This window comes from Lagopus leucura, unplaced genomic scaffold (assembly GCF_019238085.1).
Source record: "Lagopus leucura isolate 7727_CA_CO unplaced genomic scaffold, USGS_WTPT01 Super-Scaffold_100002, whole genome shotgun sequence".
In the NCBI taxonomy this organism is placed as follows: domain Eukaryota; kingdom Metazoa; phylum Chordata; class Aves; order Galliformes; family Phasianidae; genus Lagopus; species Lagopus leucura.
Window position 1 is genome coordinate 82,103,314 of NW_024962263.1, and position 23,801 is coordinate 82,127,114.

A 23,801-nucleotide genomic window follows, 5' to 3' on the forward strand; every position below is an offset into this window, starting at 1 on the left:
TATGGTCTCACAAGTGTCACATACAAGGGCACAATCCCCTCCCTAGTCCTGCTGGCCAAGGTATTTCTGCCAGGATTCCATTGGCTTTCTTGTCCACCTGGGCACAGCGCTGGCTCACATTCAGCTGGCTGTGCACCAGCATCCTCAGATCCAAATTTAGTACCAATCAGTATGCCTCCATGCAAAACAGACTGAGCACATCTGATGCTATGAACTTTGCTTACACTGGCATGCTGACAGTAATGAAATTGTATAGTGCAAAAATCAAATATCACATAATACTCCAAGTTTTAATGTTTGCACAAAGCTATATAATAAAGCATGGTCTAAATTAGTAAGGACTAGATTTGTATATCTCTAGTTCTCAGTGAGGAATCATCACTGAACATCCATTAAAGTGACAGGATGTCAGATTAGAGGTGTGATGGATTTCTTACATGATTAAATTTGTTCTTCCAGAAGCACCTCAGTTCAGACACAAGGGTATCTGAATAAAGAACCAACTGTCAGCTTCAGAGGGCATCACCTCTGTTGTTCCACTTAGTGCAGATGACCTGTAATACATGAGCTCCCATCTGACTGTGATTCTCAAGGTTTGGAAGAATACTAACAGGCATAAAATAAGGCATCTACTACATAATAAGTAGTGAAAAGATAATATTTTTTCCTAGATTTTGCAACTCTGATTCAGCCAAGTACTGAATGCTATGTCGCAGAGAACGCAGAAACACAGAACTGTAGGGATTGGAATGGACCTTTAGATATCACTGAGTGCAACCTCCCCTGCAAAGCAGCCCCCCTACAAAATGGACAGATAGACGTTCAGGCAAGTCTTGAATATCTCCAGAGAATGAAGAATCTATAAACTCCCTGGGCAGCCTCTTCCAGTACTCCACCACTCTCACTGTGAAGAAGTTCCTTTGCATATTGGTGCAGAACTTCATATGCTCCAGTTTATGGCCATTTTCCCTTGTCCTGTCCCCACAGACTGTTGAATAGAGGTTGGCCATGTCTCTTGGACTCCTACACTCAAGACATTATGAGCATTAATAAGATCACCTCCAGGTCTTCTTTTCTCAAGGCTGAACAGACCCAGGTCACTCAGCCTTTCCTCAATGGAGAGATGCTCCAGGCCTTTTATCATCTTTGTGGCCCCCAACTGGACGCTCTCCAGGGGATCCCCATCTTTTTTGTATCAGGGAGCCCAAAACTGGCCACAGTACTTCAGGTAAGGCCTGACCACGGCAGAGCAGAGGGGAAGGATCACCTCCCTTGACCTGCTGGTCATGATCCTTTCAATGCACCCCAGGATCCCACTGACATTCTTGGCCACCAAGGCATACTGCTGGCTCATGGCCAACATGTCATCCACCAGGACTCCCAGGTCCTTCTACACAAAGCTCCTCTCCAGGAAGTCATGCCCCAACCTGTACCGATACTTGTGGTTATTCCTTCCCAGGTGCAAGACTTTACACCTGCTTTTGTTAATCCCCATCTGGTTTATTGCTGCCCAGCCCTCCAGTCCATCCAGGTCTTGCTGAATGGCAGCACAGCCTTTAGGCGTGTCAGCCATTCCTCCCAGCTTTGTATCATCTGCGTACTTGCTGAGGGTGGACATAACCCCCTCATCAAGGTTGTCGATGAAGTTAAAGACAAGCAGCTGCTAAGAAAAACTGCTTATTATACAACAGGTTAACAGCTCACGGATTATTTAATTTTTAAATAAAGAGACAAACAGCAGAAAAAGTGATGCACCTCATTTCTGGAGCCTTTATTATGCAGAGGCATAACACCTCTTGGTCTGCAACCTAACTTCAACACAGCAGAAAGAGGCTAAAGCACATGTGCTAACTTCTGATGCTAGCTATAAACTGAAATAGTTATCAGGACAGTTGGGAAATAGATGGGGAAAAGCACTGACAGATTGAGACAGGTAGTGAATCACCCAGTCAGTAAAGGCCTGGAGCTGACTGAAGTCAAACATTACTCAAATGTAAGATGAACTAAGTAAACTTTGCATTTTGTGGACAATGGATTTTGAAAAGACTAGTAACAGGCCAGCTACTGAATAAACTCTAGTTTTGGGGTATCCATCTCAGATTGAAACTGATACTGCTCAGCATGGAAAGATTTCAGAAGAGGTTCACCAGTAACTTCCAGTAAGGAATCAACATCATCTGCTCAGCTCCCATGGAACTTACTGAGCAGTCCCCGCACATAAGCACAGCTTTGGCAGCAAGCATAGCAGATTTTTATGTATAAGAAAGGTGATTTTGCAGCTCTCCAACACTTGCGTGTTACTGCCTATTAAGAACTCCAAACATCAAGCACAAAGAAACCAGTTTTCTAGTAAGAACCTAAATTACTTTCTTTGTACTAGATTGGTACACCACAGCTCATAAAGAAGCTTAAACAAAAGAATTACCTCATGAAGCCATAAAACTTACAGAACTATCAAAGAAAGCTCACACAGAATCCCTGTACTTCATATGAAGCATAAGGCACCCAGGCTTTAGCATTCTTCAGAGAATAACTCACTTTGCTACCTTCACAGAGAAAAATGTTTAAATTACTCACTTGAAGTTCAAGATCACACTGGGATCTCCCCTGCTAAATATTGCCAACTGGGGCCTTGCGCAAGCCAGAGATGGACCATGGTAGGCATATTCTGAGTCACATCACAGTGATGAGAACAGGACCTAGCTTAAAAACAGCACTGCTCAGGCATTTTGCACATACTCCTGCTCTACTGCTTCAGATACAAGCTTGAAATTAACTCCAAAAACTGGTTACTCTTAGAACTGGAAGTACACACTGAAAATATGAGAACAAGCCCACTTCAATACAGAACTGCAAGTCAAATACATCCCACGTGTTGTGGGTATTAAAAAAAAGAACAGTAAGAAATTTTTAGCAATAAAACTTGATTTTTTACCTCAGTAAAAATAACAGATGGCTAAGCTACAGAAAATAAATCATAGCTAAGATCACGTTTCACAAAGTTTCAGGGCATCATCAGTTGAACCAAGACTCAATGCTAGGTGGACACAGACTCCCATACTAACATCTGTGATGCTAAAAAGATCCTGCAAAAACTGCATGACAAACTGCAGTGGTAGTGTATCACTGCTACAAATTCATCCTGGTTCTTCTGACAAAGCAAACCCAGTAGTAGCCTGCTATGAAAGTACCTTTCTGACCACAGGCTGGAGAAAGGTCAGGATCCTTTTTCCTCTGCTGCCTTCTTATTACCCTTCTAAAGCTAAATTGTATCTTTATAGTTCATGTTACACTAAGCCCTTCACAAATGTATGTCATTTCTCAATACTGTTTGATACTATTACATATTACTTGCTACACTCAAAGCTGTACTAAGCATATTTCAAGGCCAGGCTGGATGGGGCTTTGAGCAACCTGGTCTAGTGGGAGGTGCCGTTGCCTATAGCAGGGAGTTGGAACTAGATGATCTTGAAGGGCCCTTCCAACCCAAACCATTCTATGATATAATTTTACGACAAAGATGGTAGTCTGATATGAAAGCTTTCTTGGACTGTGTTACACACCTGGCAAAAGCATGTGAAACTTTTTGTCCTCTGTTGGCTGAGAAAAATGCATTTACATCAACATAACTGACAGGCTGTGCAGCTGTATTAGCATTCAGCACTTCATCCAAACATGCTGTTAAGCTCAGGCTCATATGTCCATCTAGAAGCTTAGTTAACTACTCAGCATCTCAACTTCCTTAAGACTAAGCCCAAAGACTTGGCTTCAAGTAATGTGGCAGAGAGCTATCAGGTTTGCTTTGAATAAAATATTTCAAGGAAGTAGAAGTGCTGCACTACAGACTCAAAAGGGGGGGAGGGGAAAGGATGTCAATGTTTACTTAGGAAAGAAACCTAAGTTGAAGTCCGAGCACAAAGAATCTTTTACCCAAGTGAAAAAGTTAATTTCCAAACAACCCTTAAGACTTCTCTAAGCAAGTGAGGATATTCACTATTAGACAATGAGAAAACCAAGCCAGGGCTTTTAGGAAAAGAAATTGGCCTTTCAGAGAAAAAAAAAACTGAGTTGGGTGTGGGGGAGCATGGCGTAGGTCACAGGAGCTGTTACATTCAGGCTGAGCATCTACATGTTTTACTGCAAAAAGGGAGGTTAAAAAAAAGGCACGCAGTAAGTTTTGAAGCAAGTCCTATGCTCAATACAGTCAATTATACAAACAACTGAAGTGCTCATTCTGGTGGCATATCATGTCATGCATTTCTTTCAAACTATCCTAAGTTTAAATTCTGAAGAGTTTTAGTACCACATACTACACCCAAGCAGAATTTTGAAGAGATATCTAGCATTTGTGTTTCCCCCCCCAAAAAAAAGTATTCAAGGTATTCAGTACCTTTATAACATTAGGTGATGCTGCTATCTACTGCACATCTAACCTCCCTATAGCTACTTAACATTGCTATTTTTCTGCAATTAATGCTTCCTTTGAAGTTACACCGTTAACACCCATTTGTGAAGTGTTTCTGAATACCGGCCAAGTGATTCAACAACCCTCTATGTGAGCCATACAAAAGATGAGTTTTTTTGTTTTTTTTTATAAATATGACAGTTATAGAGTTCTGACTCACCAATGTCAGAGCAACAGAACAAAACCCTAGTCTGTCCCAGGAAGTTTGCGGTGATACTCATACACTTGTATATTGAAAACATTAAGACAAAAAAAATGTCAAGAAAGCCTTTCCTTTCAAAACTATTTATTAGCAGCACATTATCAGATCCAAGCAGCCTAAGAATTTGTAGCTCCATTCAGTAACATTTCAGAACGGCCCTTAAAAAAACAAAAGTCACCCAGACTTCTCTTACTCCAAGCATAGAACTACACTACAACTATACAACAACAGTAGGGAACCTCTTTTGACTGTTTTCCTTTTGATGAATTTTAATCTATAATCCTCAGTACAATTAGAAACTGAGAGCTGAAATGACCCAACAGGTAGAACTGTAGGATGAATCCAGACCAAAGCAGATTAGGCTGGAACTAAAGTACCAGAGGCAGCATGCACAAGCTAGAGGCAATACCATGCAGGAGCCCAACCACATGGCACAGCCCTGGAAGAGCAGTTTGTGGTGCTAGCAGTGTCCACAGCAGCTCCACCAGAGCAGCTGCTGCACTATGCTTCAGCCTGGAGAAGAGAAGGCTGCAGAGTGACCTCATTGCATCCTTTCAGTATTTTAAAGGGAGCCTTCAAACAGGAGGGGAATCAACTCTTTGAAAGGGTAGATAACTGCAGGAGAAGGGGAAATAGTTTCAAGTTGAAGGAGGAAAGATTTAGGTTGGATATCAGGGGGAAGTTCTTTACAGAGAGAGTGGTGAGGTGCTGGAACAGGCTGTGGATGCCCCATCCCTGGAGGTGTTCAAGGCCAGGTTGGATGGGGCCCTGGGCAGCCTGGTCTAGTATTAAATGGGGAGACTGGGGGCCCTGCCTGTGGTCGGGGCTGAGGGGGTTGGAGACTCATGATCCTTGATGTCCTTTCCAACCCGGGCCATTCTGGGTGATTCCACACTGAGAGTCCCGAGAGCACCTCTGGTCTGCTCAGCTCTGCCTGCAGTTCCACCTTGTCTTCTGTACTGTAAGAGCAACTGAAAGTAGCAACTGTTTCAGCTAAAATTAAAATAAAGGAAGCTTATCAGATCTGCTGAACAGTAATATTCTACTAGCAGAAGATCAGGATCCAACAAAAAGAAAAGCAGGCAATCATATGCCAGTAAACACTGATAAATGAGAATACTCTAAGCAATCATATCAATCACATTTGTCCAGAAAGGAAGAATCTAGTCAGATCATTTTAACCTGTGACCTCAACTGCTTATTGAGCAGCACTGAAGATGAAAGCATGCACAGAAGTTGCATAATGCAGGGTAGCAAACGTAAGACAGAATATGGGAATACTGAAGCCTGGGTTTAGCTTCCAGGGACCGTTACGTGCATTAAACAGCTTTATCAAATAGACAGGGAAAAATACAAGGAGCCATAGGACAGGGTTATAATTGCTGCACTGCAATTTAATGATACTGAGCAGAACATTTCTGCTCAGTAATTTCCAAAACTACTTCCAAGATGAGATTAAAAAAGGAAAAAAATAAAACTGCAGTTGTGGCAAACCATTAGGCTGAGCATTAACGCACTCAGAAGGAGCATGTGTGAGCAATCCAGATCCCTATGGTGCTTTTAAAAAAGTAAGAAACATGTAAAAACTAAAAATTTCATTTAACAAGCATTTAGAAGGTCCTCCTGTAACTCAGGAAGCGAAAAAAGCAACATCTGACATCAGCCTAATAGAACAGACCCTATAAAACGTAATGCGAAATCTCAATCAACAGTATCAACAAACAGCTTTTCATTAGAGCAACATTTGGCCCGAGAAAAGTTTACATATTTTGCAGGTCTGTTTAAAAGTGACTTTTTGAGAAGTCAAAACAACCCTTAAATTAATGACTTTGATTTGAAAGTTCATTGAACAAACAGAACCAAACAGTTGGTGTTGTCCTGAGCAATTATTTACAGGTGAAGAAAAAGAGCAGCTTTTCCTACATAAACAAAACAGCACAGCTCGAGGCTCCAGCAGAACATGGGGCCTGCTACAAGACTTCAAATCAGATTCAAAACTCACCTCTTTTTCAACTTACTCGACTAAGTGATGAAGCATGACTGCTACATAGAGTATTCTGGAACAGCTCTACGGTTGATGAGTCAAAACCCTGTCACTGATCATTTGCAGGTTATTACTACCTTCATTCAAGGTTTTAAATAATTCTATGTCTGCTGTGAGAGAAAAGATACCATGTTACGCTGCATCAGCAAGGCAGACTATTAATATTCATTACTGATGGGTACCTGTTAAGACTTTAACAACAGGATTGCACAGAAGATTTAAGCCTTCAATCTATTCCCATGCTATTGGAACCAGCCATATTAAGCCACATGAAACAAGGCCTATGATAAAACCCAGCAAATAAACAGGAGACAGCTCAGTTAGACCAAAAGGCTGTCAGCCATTCCTCTTTCTTGCTTCAGACAGCAGCAGTAACACAAAATAAATGCACGCTGGTAAAACATGGTAGAATTCCTGATTATTCTATTCGAAATATTTTCTAAGTAAGCAATACCAGAAAAGACGTGTTAACTCACCATCATTTTCTTGGTAAAACTTCAACAAACCCACTATCACACAGACAACAAATCAATTTGAGCTCATCTGAACTGCAATTTGTAAGCAAACCTACCACAGTATATTCAGAGCAACACTACCAACAGATTTTATTCTTTTTTTTCAACTTGTGGCTCAAATGGGAAGTAAAGGTGGTTTCAGTTGTCAGAAAGACATTCATTTTTCTTTCTGTATTTACAGTGTATGACCTCATTGTGATGGATCAGTCTGTCATCCTGGTGGTTCTCACCCTGTCCTACTGCTGCTATCTGGTAGTTCTGCAGTGAAAGCTTTTCTTGCTTGTAGCACTTGTAGTTCCACTATCTCTAAATTCATTACATGAGGCTGTCCCAAATGGAAAACTTTCTGAAAGAACACATTAAGAGCTCCAGGTTTTGGTTTTTTTTTTTGGGGGGGGGGTTGGTTTTTTTTTTTAAACACTTATTTCCTTGTTTAGTAGAGGAAACATTTGGCACTGACCAAAACAGAACAGAACATTGCTTTCTACCTCCAGCAGTACATTAAGTTTTGCATAAACTTCCTGACAGTCAAAGACACGCAGAAGTCTATAACACTACAGCCTAATTCAAGAAAAATCCATATTCTGGATCACATCCCTCACTACTAACCTTTCGTAGGCACACAGGTATTGGGACAGTCAGAAAAACTTCCCCTGTTCAAGTCTAGTGCTTTCCTGCTCTACCTACTGTAGAGAACCTGCATTCAGCAGGGGGAGATGCTCAATCTCCAAAGTCCCTTACAACACCTATGTATGATTCTATGATATCAAGGGATTTACACTTAACAGCAGAAATAATTACTGAAGGAATTTTAAAGACTGTACCCCCAAGCAAGCAGAACATATGAAATTATGTCAGCCAGATAAATGCTACTCTTGTAAGAGCTATTCAAGCCACAACAAAGTGTTCTCAAAATTAATACTAAGGTGACACATAGGTATTTGCTTCCACTTTGCAAACAAAATACTGAAGGTGTTTCCAAATTGATTAAAATTAACATAAATGCAGAACCTGTTAATCCACAAACAGTGCAATATCAGTGCTGGGGCAGACACCACAACACACTGAACACTTTACTTGAAACACCTCCCCATTGTCATTCCACCATAATTACAGGGGAACCATTCTAAGTTGCACAGAATGATTTTGATATTTTCAAGCATGTAAACAAATTCAAGCTGCAGGTGAGAGAATGCAGCTATAAATTAAGAATGAATAATTATCAGAGGTTACACTCAGAAGTAGGAGATAGATATCAAGATTTGTATGAGTGATTGGCGCTCAAAAAATAATCCTTTATAAGGTAACATTCTGAAAAAATTACCACCAGAAACATAAGGCAACCACTAAAATGTTAGATGTCTTTAGAGTCTGTGATAATGGACTTCTGAAACATAGCCAAAAGAACATGTGTATCTAGAACAATATCTGGATAAAATAGGCTCATGTGCATCTCATAGGGACACTCGGTCTGCCCCACACTACAAAATATTCAGTCAGCTGCAGCTTTCTCAGCACCAAGATCCAGCAAGATAAAGGCACTCTTCCCCAAGCAACGTGGTTTTCATAAATCCCATTCTCTCTTCAGCATATTCCCAGAGATGGGGGCTGAGCTGAGAACTGGGTCAGGTCTAAAATGTGCTACAGCTCAGCACGTCTCACCTGCTGTTCTCCCAGACTAAAACTAATGCTGGAAACAGCGAAATCAAGTTTAAACACACTACCTCTGAGCTAATAAATCCTGCCTGGTCTTAAAGGTCCATAAATACTGAAGGCAGACGACTATTCTACCACAACTGCAGACAAAGAGCTCAATTCTGGAACTACTCAGTTTCACTCAACCGTTTTAAGTTCTCTTGGTAAGGGATGGGAGTGACGGTGTGGGAAGGGAAGCAGAAGTGAGAAAATGGACAGCTGGCCCCCAGCAATTCCTTCACTGCTAGGCCAATGAGCTTTTCAGTTCTCTGTATATGCCGAGCTGTACACTCAAATTTACGTAGACATGCGCAATTCGTTCATACCACAGAATGGCTTAGGTTGGAAAGGACCTTAAAGATCACTGACAAGCTGTAAGCAAGGATGCCAGCCACCAGACCAGGCTACCCAGGATCCCACCCAAGCTGGCCTTGAATGCCTCTAGGGATGAGGCATGCACCGTCTGTCCGAAAAACTTGCTCCAATGCCTCACCACTCTTTTGGTAAAAATTTCCCCCCAAAATCTAACAAAAAGCTCCTCTCTTTTAGTTTAAAACTATTTCTGCTTGCCCCAGTGCTATCTGTCCATGTAAGGAGTCGGTCTCCTCGTGATTATAAGCTCCTTTTACAGCATTGGAAAGGCCACAATGAGGTCTCCCCAGAGTCTTCTCTTCTACAGGCTGAACAAAATCAGTTCACTCTACCTTTGTTCCTAGAAATGCCCAGCACTCTGATTATCTGCATGGCCCTCTTCTGGACCTGTTGCAACAGCTCCACATCCTTCCTGTAATGGGGGTCCCTGGCCTGGACACAGTACTCCAAGTGGGGCCTCATGAGGGCAAAGCAGAGCAAGACAGACACCTCCTCACCTTGCTTATGGCCATCCTTCTTTTGATGCAGCCCAGGACACAGCTGGCTTTCCTGGCTGCAAGAAAGCACTGCTGGCTTAATGATTATAATCTGATAATAATAACAGTGCTGTTCAAAACTGGTGGTAAGAATACAGTGTTTCAGTATCTCAAGCTGTGACTGCTACAACTGCAGGTACCTTCTGTGATAAACTGAAGGGACAAAGCTTTAAACTGGGAGTATGGGAAGAAGTTTCATACACGTTTTAGAGTCTATTTTTTTATTTAAACACAGAGCTAGGCACGAAAGTTCAAAGTATAGCTCACAAATAGCTGTAACGTGCAAACCATCTTTATACAAAAAAAGAATTACATGAAGTCAAATGTTTTCACTGTCGTTTCCACCAGATGGATATGCATTAATAATACCAAACTTTTAAAGGCATGTAAGATTAGTAGAGCAACAGAATGAAATACGTTCAGTCAACTTTGGTTATTAGCACAAACTACACAATACAACTTCTTATTAGCCTCAATTGTTAATAAAATTTAGGTAAATTAACTCATATGGAAAACTTAATAAAGCATCTGTTAAGTATTTGGGTCATAAAAGCTTACTGTTTCCTTACTGGCTAATATACTGCTTCTTTTCACAATTTGTCCTTGGATCCATCTGCCCATGCTGAGATAAGAACTGTCTCCTGGTTTACTTAGCCCTATACCTCAAAAAGTAGGCTTAAACTTGGATAAAAGGTATATGGGAAGGGGTAGCTGGATCAAAATTGAATGCAGGTTTAGTTTACATCTCGTGGATATTTTCCACCCATGCTAAAGACTTCATTCAGTATTTGAGAAGTGAGATGCAGACCTAGCACCACCCAAGGATACATACATGGTATAGCTATGTTAAGCCAGATATCCTAAATTCTCCCGTTTCTTTGTGACTGGCTTGTAACAACGTGGCTCAACCCCTCAACTTACAGAATGATAAACTGTTAGCAAGAGGTTATAGTTCTTCACCAACAATTCTTTCACTGTTCTGAACCACAGGTAACCTACATGTAGCTTTAAATGCCTGTGAATTAGGGTACATCTTCAGTTACATTATCATGTATTGTTTCCAGCAAAAGTGATGCCTCACTGAACATCCTTCGAATAATTTAAAGAGCACTAATGACATTTTCTAAAGCACCTGGAAATTTTAATTAGCATGCTTAGCATATTCAGCTCCTAAATCAGCTTTCTTTAAAGTCTTCTTTTTTCTCTCCCGCAAAGCTCTGGAGAATAACAGTTGAAGTTTCAGTGTTTGCACCATTACTTCAAGTAAATAGCTCTGGTACAGTAAAAAGGTTCAGACACGCATTAATCTCAATGGAAAAAGCAAAAAAAAACAATGTTTAACATTCCACCACAGGTAAAGACTCCTCTTTTTCCTCTACTACAGAGAGAGCAGGAATTGAGTCACAGTGTATTCTATTTAAATATCTGCATGCTGTCCAGCCAATATTGTGCCTTTTGTCTGGTACGCTACTGCTAAGCACAGAAGAACTACTGCATGGACTACTTTCTACTTTCAATACATCAAAGTAATCTGTACTTCTTGTCCTGGAACATTACAGAAAACAGACACAATTGACAAGCAGACATCTAAAAAAAAATGGTTTACCAGTTGGTAGTATCTTCTTGCAGTCTTAACAGAGAACTCCTCTTCCCCAGGTTACCGATGCAGCAGCTTGTCTTCAGAATCTGAACAAACAGGAGAATACCATTAAAACTAAACAATACACAGCACTTGAATTACATCAATCAGTGCAGGAGGTAAATCAGTGTTAATCCTGTAATGCCAAGGAACAAATGCTGTTCTTTAGGAATCCAAATAAAACAAAGTACTTGTAATTTTATGGAACTGACAGCGCAAGGAAATAAAGAGGCATCCTGACAAACTCTTCTGTGAGTCAGCAAGGCAATTAGCTGTGATCATAAGCGTCAGAAATAGAGCATTACATCTCAGCATTACTGAGCCAACTTGCGTTTAGTTGCAGCAGAGAGAAGGAGGTCTCAGTTTATATACACTACCATATACTGCACATAGAGAAAGATGGTTCATGAGTACAGTTTCCAACAGTTCAAGACAAAAATGGTCAATGACAGCATTTACCCTTTGGAACTTAATGTAATTTTGAAGTAAGATATGTAAGTAAAGCTTTTGGCTTAGAAATTTAGTCTTGGATAGTACAACAGAAAAGCATTTCCCTGTGGTAATTTTCCATTGAGATCTACTGCAAGCATCTTTTGGTTCATTTGGAATAGGTTTATAGAAACATCTTCCTTTTTATACTGCAGTAACTGGCTGCAGTAACTAGCTAAAGTGAACACCTTACCACTGTTGTATTACATAAGTTTATTCCATCTGGGATCTGGAAGGCTTCTTCCATTTCAGGGTTTTCAGCAACTGTAAACGTTTAAGTGTTTTCACTTCACCTGCCCCCAGAAAACCCACTTTAGCTCCTACCGCAGGCACTGCTCCTGTTACCAGAATCCACCTTATCAATATTTCACATTGGGTCTTTTTTTTTTTTTTTTTTTTTTAAAAGGAACAACTCTCCTATTTCATACTTCGCAAAACCAACCTCATTCTGCAGTGCATCTGTTTTTAGAAATTAGTTTACAAATTGTTTTTAGAGATCTGGTTTAGAAATACAGAATTCCTGTCGTGTCAATGACTTCTGCAGATCCAGCTGAAGAGGCACAAAATACTCAATGTTCATTTGTACTACTTCAGCTACCAACAGCTCCTTGAGGTTACATAATCCTGATTAATGAGCATTTAGCACAAAAATACGCTGCTTTGCAGTGAAATTCCCAATCAAATAAAACACAGTCCTACCAATTTTCCCCTGCTTGAGAATGAGTGAGGGAATAGGAAGATCCCTGCAACGTGGAGGCTCTGGGATGATTTTAGTTTTTGGAAAACTATTATCAAGAGTTCCTCCCCTTTTCCCACAGAAGAATCCTGTATCCCCAACAGCACCATTAGCAGAAGACAAGCATTCCAAAGATCAAGAGACCATTATGCAAAATGTAACTGATAAGTCAAATGATCTTACTCCCATCCTGCAGCAAGTCTGCTGCAACAGACAGTTCAAATGTTAAAAAAAAAAAAAAAGGAGTAATGTCAATCAATGATAACTTTTGCCAATTTGTGTCAATGGCAAAATGAACAGGTGCCTCAGAACTTAATGTTTTTGTTCTCCCTGCAAGTGTTGCTGTACGAAGTACTCATTCAGCCTCTTGAGGAAAGAAATCTAAAAATATATCCAGGACACCTTCCTCACTATGTCAAAGCGCAGGATCTGTTTCAACAACTGTTCTAACTGCCCTATTCCGGGGAGGGAAATAGATAAGCTGTAAGGTCTCTTCCAAGCAATTCCAATGATTCTCTCTAAATCATAGTTCCTCCTCCTCCCAAAGTGCTCTATAAAGTCACCATTCCTGACAATTCAGTTCCAAACCCCTGTACGGAAGCCATAAGGCCTTATACTCACATGCTGCTTTGTATATCACTGAGCAGAGCAGCACAGGTCCCTGCCTTACAACTGCAACTCAAAGCTCTCATGGCTGAATGATCACCTACGTATAATTGCACATGTATAATTTCCTCCTGCACTCAAATACTAGGATCTTTCTATCTTGCTAGAGCCTAGTAGAAAAAAAGTTTCTTATTCAGTAGCAGAGAATAGGTTTTCTCAAGTGTGACTGATTATTTTACTAGACCAAATATTTGTTACACTTCCACTGCATGAACTTACAATTCAGCACATTTCCAGTTTCATCCATTCAAACTTCACTTTTACCTGAAGCAGCAGGTAAATGTGCTGAATTTTGTTTTAACAAAAGCTACATACAAAGCTGCACAGAGACCCTCCTGTTCCCCAACCCCATGCTTTCCCTGCACAGCCCAGCAGTGTTGCCCTCTTGCTCAGCATCTTCTACACCGTAGTCTCTCCCTGATGAGCCATGCCTGCATGCTGACCCCTTCAGCAAGAAGGGAAAAAAGTGCCAGGAGCTGGAGCTCAAGAGCAAGCCTGGGTGGGAAATGGCAGAAAACCAACAGGTACTGCAGAGCAGACAGCTCATGGAAACATCTGCTTCCATAGGAGCTATGTGATCTGCTGGGGCTGGACAAATAATGTCTGGTGTCATGTGAGGAAAGGCACTGCTGAGGGTGTGTGTGCCTCCAGCAGCTGTGCAACAACACACAGCACAACAGGGGCTGACGTGGGGGCATACACAGAGCTACAGATGTCTGGTCCCTACAAAAACATGGAAAAAAAATCTCCAGTTTTCAATGTAACAATCCTTCACTTGTGTTGTGTTTCAGTTGATATAACCTGTTAAGAGCTCATAACTGTGATATAAACAACAACGCAGGAGAATTAAGCAGTTACCATCCTAGCTTTTCAGTGTTGATTCAAAAATTAATTTTCTTTATTTCACCAAAGTCTAAATTAACAAAGAACTAAATTAACACTGTTTCTTTGACGAGCTGATTAGCATAGCTAGCAAACAACAGAAGAATTTGCTCACTCTCAGAAGACATTCCTGCTTACTTTCACATGCTGTGTTGGCACAGCTTCGTAATGATGAATCCAAAAGGACACAGAGCATAAGCCTAAATTAGGGAGACCTCACCTATCCATTACAGTGATCATCCCTTACTTCATTTGTTTTGTCACCTAAGGAGAAGATGGAATTTAATTCTGCAGTACAGCACCTGACTCAATCTTGTTTCCCATTCAAAATTCACGCTCAAGAAAAACAACCACTAAGATGCAAAGAGCCTTCCGTGAGTTGGACCATGTTTGTTTTTCTCTGGTGTACGTGTTTCAACAGGCACACACTCAGCCACAGCTTCCTTAGCCTCCAAGATGTTGCTCTTAGCTGAGCTATAAGGGACAACACTTCTGAGATTAAGGCAGCATTCTCAGGGGAAAACAAGCAACAGCATGCAGAGGCTAACATCTTACTGAAAAAAACTCAAGAGTTCCCTACGCAAGATAGTTTGCTGAAATACTATGGAAAAACAACTCTTACTGCCAGACAGAGCAGTTTCTAGGCAGAGATTTCATGTTATCCCTACAAGTTTTTCCAGTCTTTGCTACTATTAATGCAGGAGTCACAGATCAAGCACACTCTGTGTCAGAGCAGGCTCCAAGTGCTCACAAGCAGGTAGCAGGGACGGCTCAGGAACAGAGGAAAGGTGAAGTCCAAGTATTTCCTTCAATTCTGCATAAGCTGAGAGCTGCCGACGCAATCACATGTGCTCCAGTTCTCTGCCTTGCTCTGGTTGGATGCTCATGACACTACTGAGCTGACAACCTGCAATAGCTTGAGCTGCCATTTCTGTGATTAGCAGCTTATGCAGCACATTCAAGAACCCATAGAAAAGTAAGTTTCACAGCTTAATGCAGTCAAGTAATTGTAACTAAAAAGCTTTGTCTAAACTATGTTTAGGAATAACAGCAGCTGGCATTAACCTATATACCCAGTGCTATTGTACATGTATTGCACATTAATCACATCCAGAATCACTGTGCTGCACACATCTGAGTCTAAATTTGCTTAGGCCCAAATGTAGAAAGCACAGGAGACAGCAACGGAGATTTGGGATGATGCATCCTCCCCAACATGGATCTCAACAGGCCTGAAAACCCATCAACAGCATGTCCAGAGAAGGGCAACAAAGCTGGTGATGGGTCTGGAGCACAAGTCTTGTGGGGAACAGCTGGAGGAGCTGGGATTGTTTAATATGGAGAATAAAAGGCTCAGGGGAGACCTTATAGCTCTCTAGGACAGGCTGAAAGGAGGGTCTGATAAGGTGGGAGTCTGGTGAGCCTCTTCTCCCACTTAACAAGCAATAGGATGAGAGGTAGTGGCCTTAAGCTGCACTAGGGGAGGTTCAGGCTGAATTTTAGGAAAGATTTCTTCTCTGGAAGTGGAGAGGTGCTGAACCAGCACCAAGGAGCTGGTAGAGTCACTGTCCCTGGATGTGCTCAAGAAGTGTCTGGATGCTTTACTGCAGGACATGGTTTTGTGGGGACATACCGGTGGTAGGTGGACAGTTGGGCTTAATGATATTGGAGGTCTTTTGCAATCCTGATGACTCTAAAAAAAGAAAAAGCAACACACTGAGTCCTGTAAAAGCAGGAAAATCTTTACATGCTAGAATTCATACAGACAGCTTTAACTGAAAACAAAACATGAGAACTCTATTGGTCACTTAAATAACACAAAGTTGTGCGTTTTTTGTTTGCTTGTTTTTTCTCCTTTCCAATTTACTTCACCAAAACAAAAGTTTACAGTTGGAAGAGGAAATTGTCCTGTAAATTTATGAATTGCCTGCCAGGGATCTATTACAATGTCCCCAGTGGTTTGCTTCTACACAGCTGAAGAGTTCTCACTTCTCTGCTTCCAGGAGAGTAATGAAACTGGGTAAGATCAAAAGAAAAGATACTAAATGTCAGTAGTTACAGCTTCAACCAGAAATCATGCAGTCAGTAACAATGGTGCTAAGATGCAATACATTGTAGGTGAAGATTAATTTATCTTCACAAATTAATAAAGTTGCGAAGGCAGACAAAAGACACTCATACAACACCTTCCATTGCTCCCACAGCAAACATTTGGCACAGGTTTCAAGCATTATCAATCCAAGACAATGCTTTAATTGAGGTGTAATTTACCACATTTACACAGAACCCTGATCAGCTTTTCCTGTTAATTACTCTAAAGTCATTGAAAAGATTTTAAATGTAAGCATTTTCTATGATTCTCTCTCCTCTTAGTGCTATTTTTCTGTTTTCAAATACCTCACATGACATTTTGAGCTCAGCAGAGCTTCATGGTTTATCCACTTTCCTTTAAAATACAAGTTCCCAAAACAACTTGAAGTTGGAGGATCTTAACAGAATAACAACACATCTCTCCATTCAGGGGAACAGCATATGCTCAAGATCCAAGAGTTTGCTCACACTTCAGAAGATTCAAATCCGTAAGGAACGTTTGGATGTTGTGTTGAGGGACATGGTTTAGTGAGAACTACTGGTGATAGGCGGATGGTTGGACTGGGTGATCTTGTAGGTCTTTTCCAACCTACTTTTTGGTGTTTCTGTGATTCTGTGAAATCAGATCTTTACCTTTAAGCCCTCATTCACTCACTGTCTTGGAGTTCAGGAACTTGTGCCAAGATTTACAGTAAATGCAGCAGTAGAAACAGAACAGATCTCGAGCTCAACATACAATTGAAACTGTAAATATCAATTTCATCTAACCATACAATGAGCATGTTTCTCTATTTCACAAAGAAATGTGGAACTGTAAGAACAATTATACTGATAATCATTTGAACATTCTGACATAAGACTATTTAACTAGAAAAAAAAAACAAGCAAACATCAGCAGTATTTCACTGTTCTCCTTTAAAACAGTTACGCCTCACAGAGCAACTCAACTCCTTAGTGTCCTACTCAGAAGAAGACAGGCAGAGTGGGGATGAAGCACTCCCCAACTTCCTTACAAAACAGGTTTCAGTAGCAAGATGAACACAGCAAGGTTCAGTTATACAGACTGGAACACCACAAAGACACACAGAATCATAGGGGTTGGAAGGGACCTCTGGAGATCCCAATGCTAAAAGCAAGTTCTCTCCAGTAAGTTAGGCAGGAAAGCATTCAGGCAGGTTTTAGATATCTCCAGAGCAGAAGTCTCCACAGGCTCTCTGGGCAGCTTGTTCCAGTGCTCTGTCACCCTCAAAGTTCTTTCTCGTGTTTGCATGGAACTTCTTGTGCTTCAATTTGAGGCTGCAGTCCCTCATCCTGTCACTGGCACCACTGAAAAGAGCCCTACCCCATTCTCTCAGTGTTGGTAAGATCCCCTCTCAGATGACCCACAGTAACTGTACCCTATGCCATGTTATGTTTTCTGTATGCCACCATAGAAATAATCTTTTCTACTGCTGTTGGAAGGATGACTCTTGATACAAGGCAAAATAGCAGGACATATAGGATGAGAAAACCTTGAAGATTTCTTCATTCTGAAGCAAACCTGTCATGTCTTCATAATTCAGATCTCAATTATTATGTTTGCTCTTCAATTTTTATCAGACCTGGCCAGGGGACCCAGTAAAATACTCTGCTGAAACCAGGAATTAGTCCACGGGATGAACACAGGACTGACCTTAATTCTTCTACTCTCTAAAGACGTAAACTAAAAGAAACTCTGTACATGACATGAACCAGCAGACCAGCACAACTGTTACTGACTCTACCTCAATGATTAAATACACAAGCAAGCGACGAGAACTCTTCCTAACTAAAGCTTACAGCAAGAAGACCGCAGTTGCCCATCCAGGCTCCAAAGAAGAGTTTCAGTTTTCCATTAAACAAAGATCTACTGTGAGTTAAGACTTAAAACCAGGACTTACCTGTGCCATAAAAATTCCTCCTCACCAGGCTGTGCTCAGCCTTTCCTGGATCCACCCCTCCAACCTCTATTTGCAGAGCACCCCAGCTGAGCGAGGCACCCGCCTGGCTCACACACCAACACTGATTTCAGGACTCCACAAACAGGTCGCAGTCAGACTTCCCACATGCTACAATCAGCAGGCAACTATGCAAAAGGGCCTTCTTCTTTTCCACGAGGTGCAATTTAAAACTCTTACTACTGAAAGCAGGTAGCAGGGGATAGAGAAGGTACTCTGAAGCCCTATATGTGGATATCTGGTGAGTATCTTTTATTTTTTTTTCCCCCGTTTCCTAATCATCTGGATTTAGACAAATTATTATTTAGTCTACAGAAGACCAGGCATTACTTCAAGCTCTTAGCCATGTTTAGTAGACCTAGCTTTCTCTACCTGATGTTTAAGTAGTCCAAGCTCTCAGCCCAGGTGGTCTGAATGATGTTTTTAGGGTTCAATATTTAAATTTTCTTGTTTTGCTTAAAAGATACCACAGTGCTTCTGTTTGCAACCTTGAGAAGGAAGTCTCACTCCCAGAAAGCTGTTGATAGACTGTCTCAGTTTTTACATCCGTTTCTCACTAGACATTAAAAGCAAGTGGACTCCTATGCTGCACAGGAAATCTGATGAACTTTAAGTCGTTCTTACACTCTCACATCCTCCCAAAACTTCTGTCTGTATCTATGAAGTAAAAGACCTTTGTTGAAAACACAGTTGGAGGAGCCATCATCAGAGGCTTTAACACACCTTTCCTACATTTGATGCACATGCTATATCCTAAGTCAACACAGGAGTTGTACAATTATTCTACGCTGCTTTGAAGTAAGAGTACTTTAGAATAATTCCTATATTCTCCTGCAGAAGAGAAACACCAAGATTCGAATGGTCACATATAGGTTCTACAGGCTGCAACAGGGGATTCATTTAATAGAATCCCCTATATATAAAATATAAATAGAATATAGAATATATATAGAATAGAAATAGAATTAGCAGGTATGTAGAAAAAAATCTCTAATTCACAGACTGGGTCCTGGTTTTTTTGCTCCTGTAAGGCTAGAAATACTTGTTCCAAGATTAACGGCTTTGAGGATACAGAGTTTTTTTTATGGGCAAATGCAGTCAAAAACCTAAGGTTAAATACACATATGAAAGAAAGGTGCTTCAAATAATAAAATTCACATTGAAGAGTCAAGCCCAGCACATACTTAGGTAGCTACAGATAGCAACTTTGCTTCTTAGAGTGCAAAGAGAGACATACAGCTCTTTTTCATCCACTTCCCATACCTTTGTGAGTGGAGGCAAGCACGTGCAGCAAGACTATAATCAATACCAGCACTGCATCCGCTTACAAACTTTCAGAAAAGTTCCAGGTCCGTGGATTTGAAGAGTAACAGAATAGGAATAAACGGCACTAATAACGCATAACTAGACTTTAACCTGAAGGGCCTAACTTCTGCAGTTTCCAAATTTACATCAGGGACCTCATCTGCAAAGTGCTTTAAAGCCACGTGACAAGTTAGCTGCTCTATAGGTGAAACGTGCCTTCTTGAGAAACCCATAGAGCCATTACCCATGTTATCAAGCAGAGGAGAGGCAGTACTACATATGAGCCAGTGTTCATCCCAACAACAGGCAGAGCCTCCCAAGCTCCTCAGAAGCTCATTATCTAGGAGTGTTGCTTGTATTGTGCAACACAAACCCAGAAGCAAGCTTCAGCTTGGCAAGAGGTGCAAACAAAAACGTGCACATGCACTGTACATGCATACCTTCTAGGAAGAAACTGGATCTGTCATGTGGTGCTGTGTACTCATCTGCTCAAGGACTGTGATTCAGCGCCTGCAGAGCTGTACAAGGACTATGATTCAGTGCCTACAGGGTGTGTTGGATTTGGTACAGCTGCTCTGATTAATTGTACACAACAGACGTGTCTGACTGCTGACAGGGAAGGGCTACACATACAAAGTTAAGAGCACTCAGAGAAGTGCAATATAGCCAGGTCTCTCTGCCTTCAGAATTATTCAGTGTAACTACAGAAATCTTCCGTATCATCTGGTTCTTTTTCTTTTTTTTTTTTAAACCTCAGAATAAATGAAGCTAGTTAACTTTCATGATAGGCAAGATTTAGTTCAATGCCTGTCACGCCTAGCATGGGAGAGAACAAACATTACCTACTATGGAATTATCTGCATTGCCATTCATGAACTAATACAATTTATCAGGGACATCTCACGTTGCACAGACACTGCCAAAAAACGGCATGATTTATTATTGGTAATCCTCCAGCAGAACTTCCTATAGCAGGAACCTTCTGACACAGCAGACATTTGCCAGTAGTCTCTAACTATTAGAATATGACACAAACAAGACAGAGGAAGTGAAGAGATAAACATAACTATAAATCTCATTAATAAAGATATGCTTGTCATTGAGCCTAAGCTAGAAAGTTACTTTAGCATTATGGTACTGTCATGAACATCACAGAAAAACTAGAACAGGTAAGAACAACGTAAAAATCACTGGCCAATCAAGCACCTTTTAGGAGCTTTTTCCAGTCTTTCAATAAATATGGCTTTCACAGATTTAGAAACATTATGAATATTTTGATTTTTCTTACGTCTCTTATCATGCAAATACAGAAATGGATGCTGGCCTCCTGGGATGGTGTCTCCCATATCAAAGAATCATAGAAAGACCTGGGTTTAAAAAAACCTTAAAGATCATCTAGTTTCAACCCCCCTGCTATGTGCAGGGTTGCCAACCAGCAGACCAGGCTGCCCAGAGCTACATCCAGCCTGACCCTGAATGCCTCCAGGGATGGAGCATCCACAGCCTCCTTGATCAACCTGTTCCAGTGCCTCACCACCCTCTGAATGGAAAAACTTCCTCCTAACATCTAACCTAAACCTCTCCATCTCCGTTTAAAACCATTCCCCCTTGTCCTATCACTATCCACTCTCATGAACAGCCATTCCCCCTCCTGTTTATACACTCCCTTCAAAATACTAGAAGGCCACAATGAGGTCTCCCCATAGCCTTCTCTTCTCCAAGCTAAACAAGCCCAGTTCCCTCAACCTTTCCACATAGGAGAGGTGCTCCAGCCCTCTGATCACCTTAGTGGCCCTCCTCTGAAACTGCTCCAAGAGCTCCATGCCCTTCTGTGCTGGTGGCCCCAGGCCAACTGTAATATAAATAACACAGTTATATACTTAGAATTACAAATATCAGGAAAAGTAGTATTAAAATTTGACTGAGATCTACCAGGACTAAGAGAAGTTTTCACTTGGCTATACTTCTAGTCAATGTATAATTGCAGAGTAAAATAAAGAGTCTTCCACCGATAATTATTAACCTTGCTCCTACCTTTGAGGTCTCTTATTTAGGAGCTATTGAACTACAGAAACTAAGAGAACAGTAACTAGACAAACACGCATTTCGATAATTTGGTTGAAATTTTGGTTGCTTTCAAGCAATTAACACTGCTGCCCTTATTAGCCATAGTGAGGCTAAACATACAGCATCAAGCATCACAGGACTTAAGTATAGAACTCTGCTACAGCGGCAAGCCTTGGCAAAGGTGAAATTGGACACATCTGGAGGGGGATAAGCACAGAAAAGGCTGTTTGCTGACCCTTCGGAGAGCCACTGAGGATACACTGCATGAAGTACACACACTGAGATCTCTAAGATCTTTACATTATGAAAAACAAAGTGCTGGAACAGCATTATACCCAGGTCAACCATTACAACACTGCTGGTGATTGCTGTTGGATTATTAAAGGAGTGCCTTAAAATATTAAAAAGTAGTTAAAAAATAACATTGAACTTTTATTAGGACAAATTTCTAGTATCAAGAATGAGTGCAAAGTACAGTTTAAATTTTACTAGATGTATCACCAATACTAAAAATATATATATAAATGAAATTAATTGCTCCACAGGCAAGCCCTAGATTTGAAGGTAAGTTTGTGTAAACGTTGAGCAAGACTCAACCCATCAACAGGATCCACCACCTGTACACTTTTCTGTGTACCACAAGTCTGAAGAATCAACCACCCCTACAGAATACAACCAACTTCTTGGTCTTGTGGTCACCAGGGCACAGTCAGGGCTCACGAACACTGCCCCTACAACTGAGAGCACAACTTTACAACGACAAGTTATTGAGCAGCTCATAGAAATATGACAGCTCTCTCAAGATCACAAGCAGTCAAGAGACAAGGCAGGAGAATAAGGCGGATCCAGACATGTGGTCTCTCTTGCTAACCCTTGGATCCATGCTGCGATCCTAACAGATGGCAGAGGTCATCAGTTGCTGTGCTTCCTTTGCCAACTCTGAAATGGACAAATGAAGTGCATACTCCATTCCCACAAGTAGCTTCCAAAGCAGCACCTTAAAGCATAGAGTTTTCCCTGGATGGCATTAAATCCCACTAATGCTGGAAAGCAGCACCACACAGGAAAGCCATTGATAAGAACTAACTCATGCAACTTGTAAGAAACCCGTGTTTGTTTAGGCAGCTTCTCAAAGCCTCATTCACTGCTTCTGCACATCTACAGCACCAGGAAAGCAACCCGTAGTAGCAAGCTCAACTATGAGGAGACAGCTTCACTGCTGCCATAAATTCCACTATACATATTCAAATCTTTGATTATTGTAAGAAATGTTACAAATATTTTACAGACGTTTCTGCAACTGAACACACTGAGGTAATAACAAAGAACTGCATTAGCACTAACTTACCTCAAGGACCACAGTTCTGAAAAAGTACAGCAGGGTAGTGCTGAGACTTAAAGAATATCACCAGCTCTTCTACTAGCCAGCAAGAGCTGCTGCCCAAAGGAGTGGCTCAACCTTTTCCCACCCGCAGCTCTTTCCTACTTTGTCATAAGCCCATATGATGTAAGGCCAAAGGCAAATTACTTATCTCATTTTCTTTTAGTCTTCTTTCTCTAGTAAGAGCAGCTGAATGGCAAAAAGGCCACCATTCAGCAGCCAACTTCTAGAAAAATTATGTCACATTTACACAGAAGGATGGAAATCTGAGAGAAACACAAAGCAAAAAAAGAAAAGTGCACTGAAGTCCAGAGAGGGGCACAAAGAGGACAGACGCACAGACTTCCCGATAGATATGCCTTCATGTGTAGAGACACTGTGATCTATTCTACCCTTCTGAATGTTTCTGTTGGAAAGGTTTTCAATCTGGAGTCACAGTACTTGACAGTATCCTGGGCTTCCACAAAAGTCACACAAGAGCTGGAAAACTTTCAATTAAAATTGAATTAATGTTTCACAATATCAATTTTAAAGAAATACGTCAGTTTAGTTCTGTATTTTGCTCAGTGAATAAAACACATAAAAGGCAAATCAAGTTTCTTATGCCATTTTATAAATTTCCAGTGGAGAAAGAGAAACAACCCTAAACAAATCTGTGTTAAGATATGGTTGTTTAGGGATGTTTCTTTTTTACTCTAAATTACTTTACATTTCACTCAGACACATCAGTAACTTTCACA

The 23,801-nt window shown here is 41.0% G+C and overlaps 1 protein-coding gene across 12 annotated transcripts in view; it reads right to left on the reverse strand.

The window, feature by feature from the left end:
* CYRIB (CYFIP related Rac1 interactor B) overlaps positions 1 to 23,801 on the reverse strand; it is a 95,526-nt gene that overhangs the window by 30,947 nt on the left and 40,778 nt on the right. For 7 of the 12 annotated variants that reach the window (XM_042869206.1, XM_042869213.1, XM_042869205.1 and 4 more), the window contains 2 exons: positions 15,875 to 15,934; positions 11,436 to 11,515 (listed from right to left, as the gene is read on the reverse strand). The gene's annotated coding sequence lies outside the window, so the exon portion shown is untranslated. The remainder of the gene's footprint in view (positions 1 to 11,435; positions 11,516 to 15,874; positions 15,935 to 23,801) is intronic. The other 5 variants (XM_042869207.1, XM_042869215.1, XM_042869209.1 and 2 more) reach the window with 1 other exon arrangement.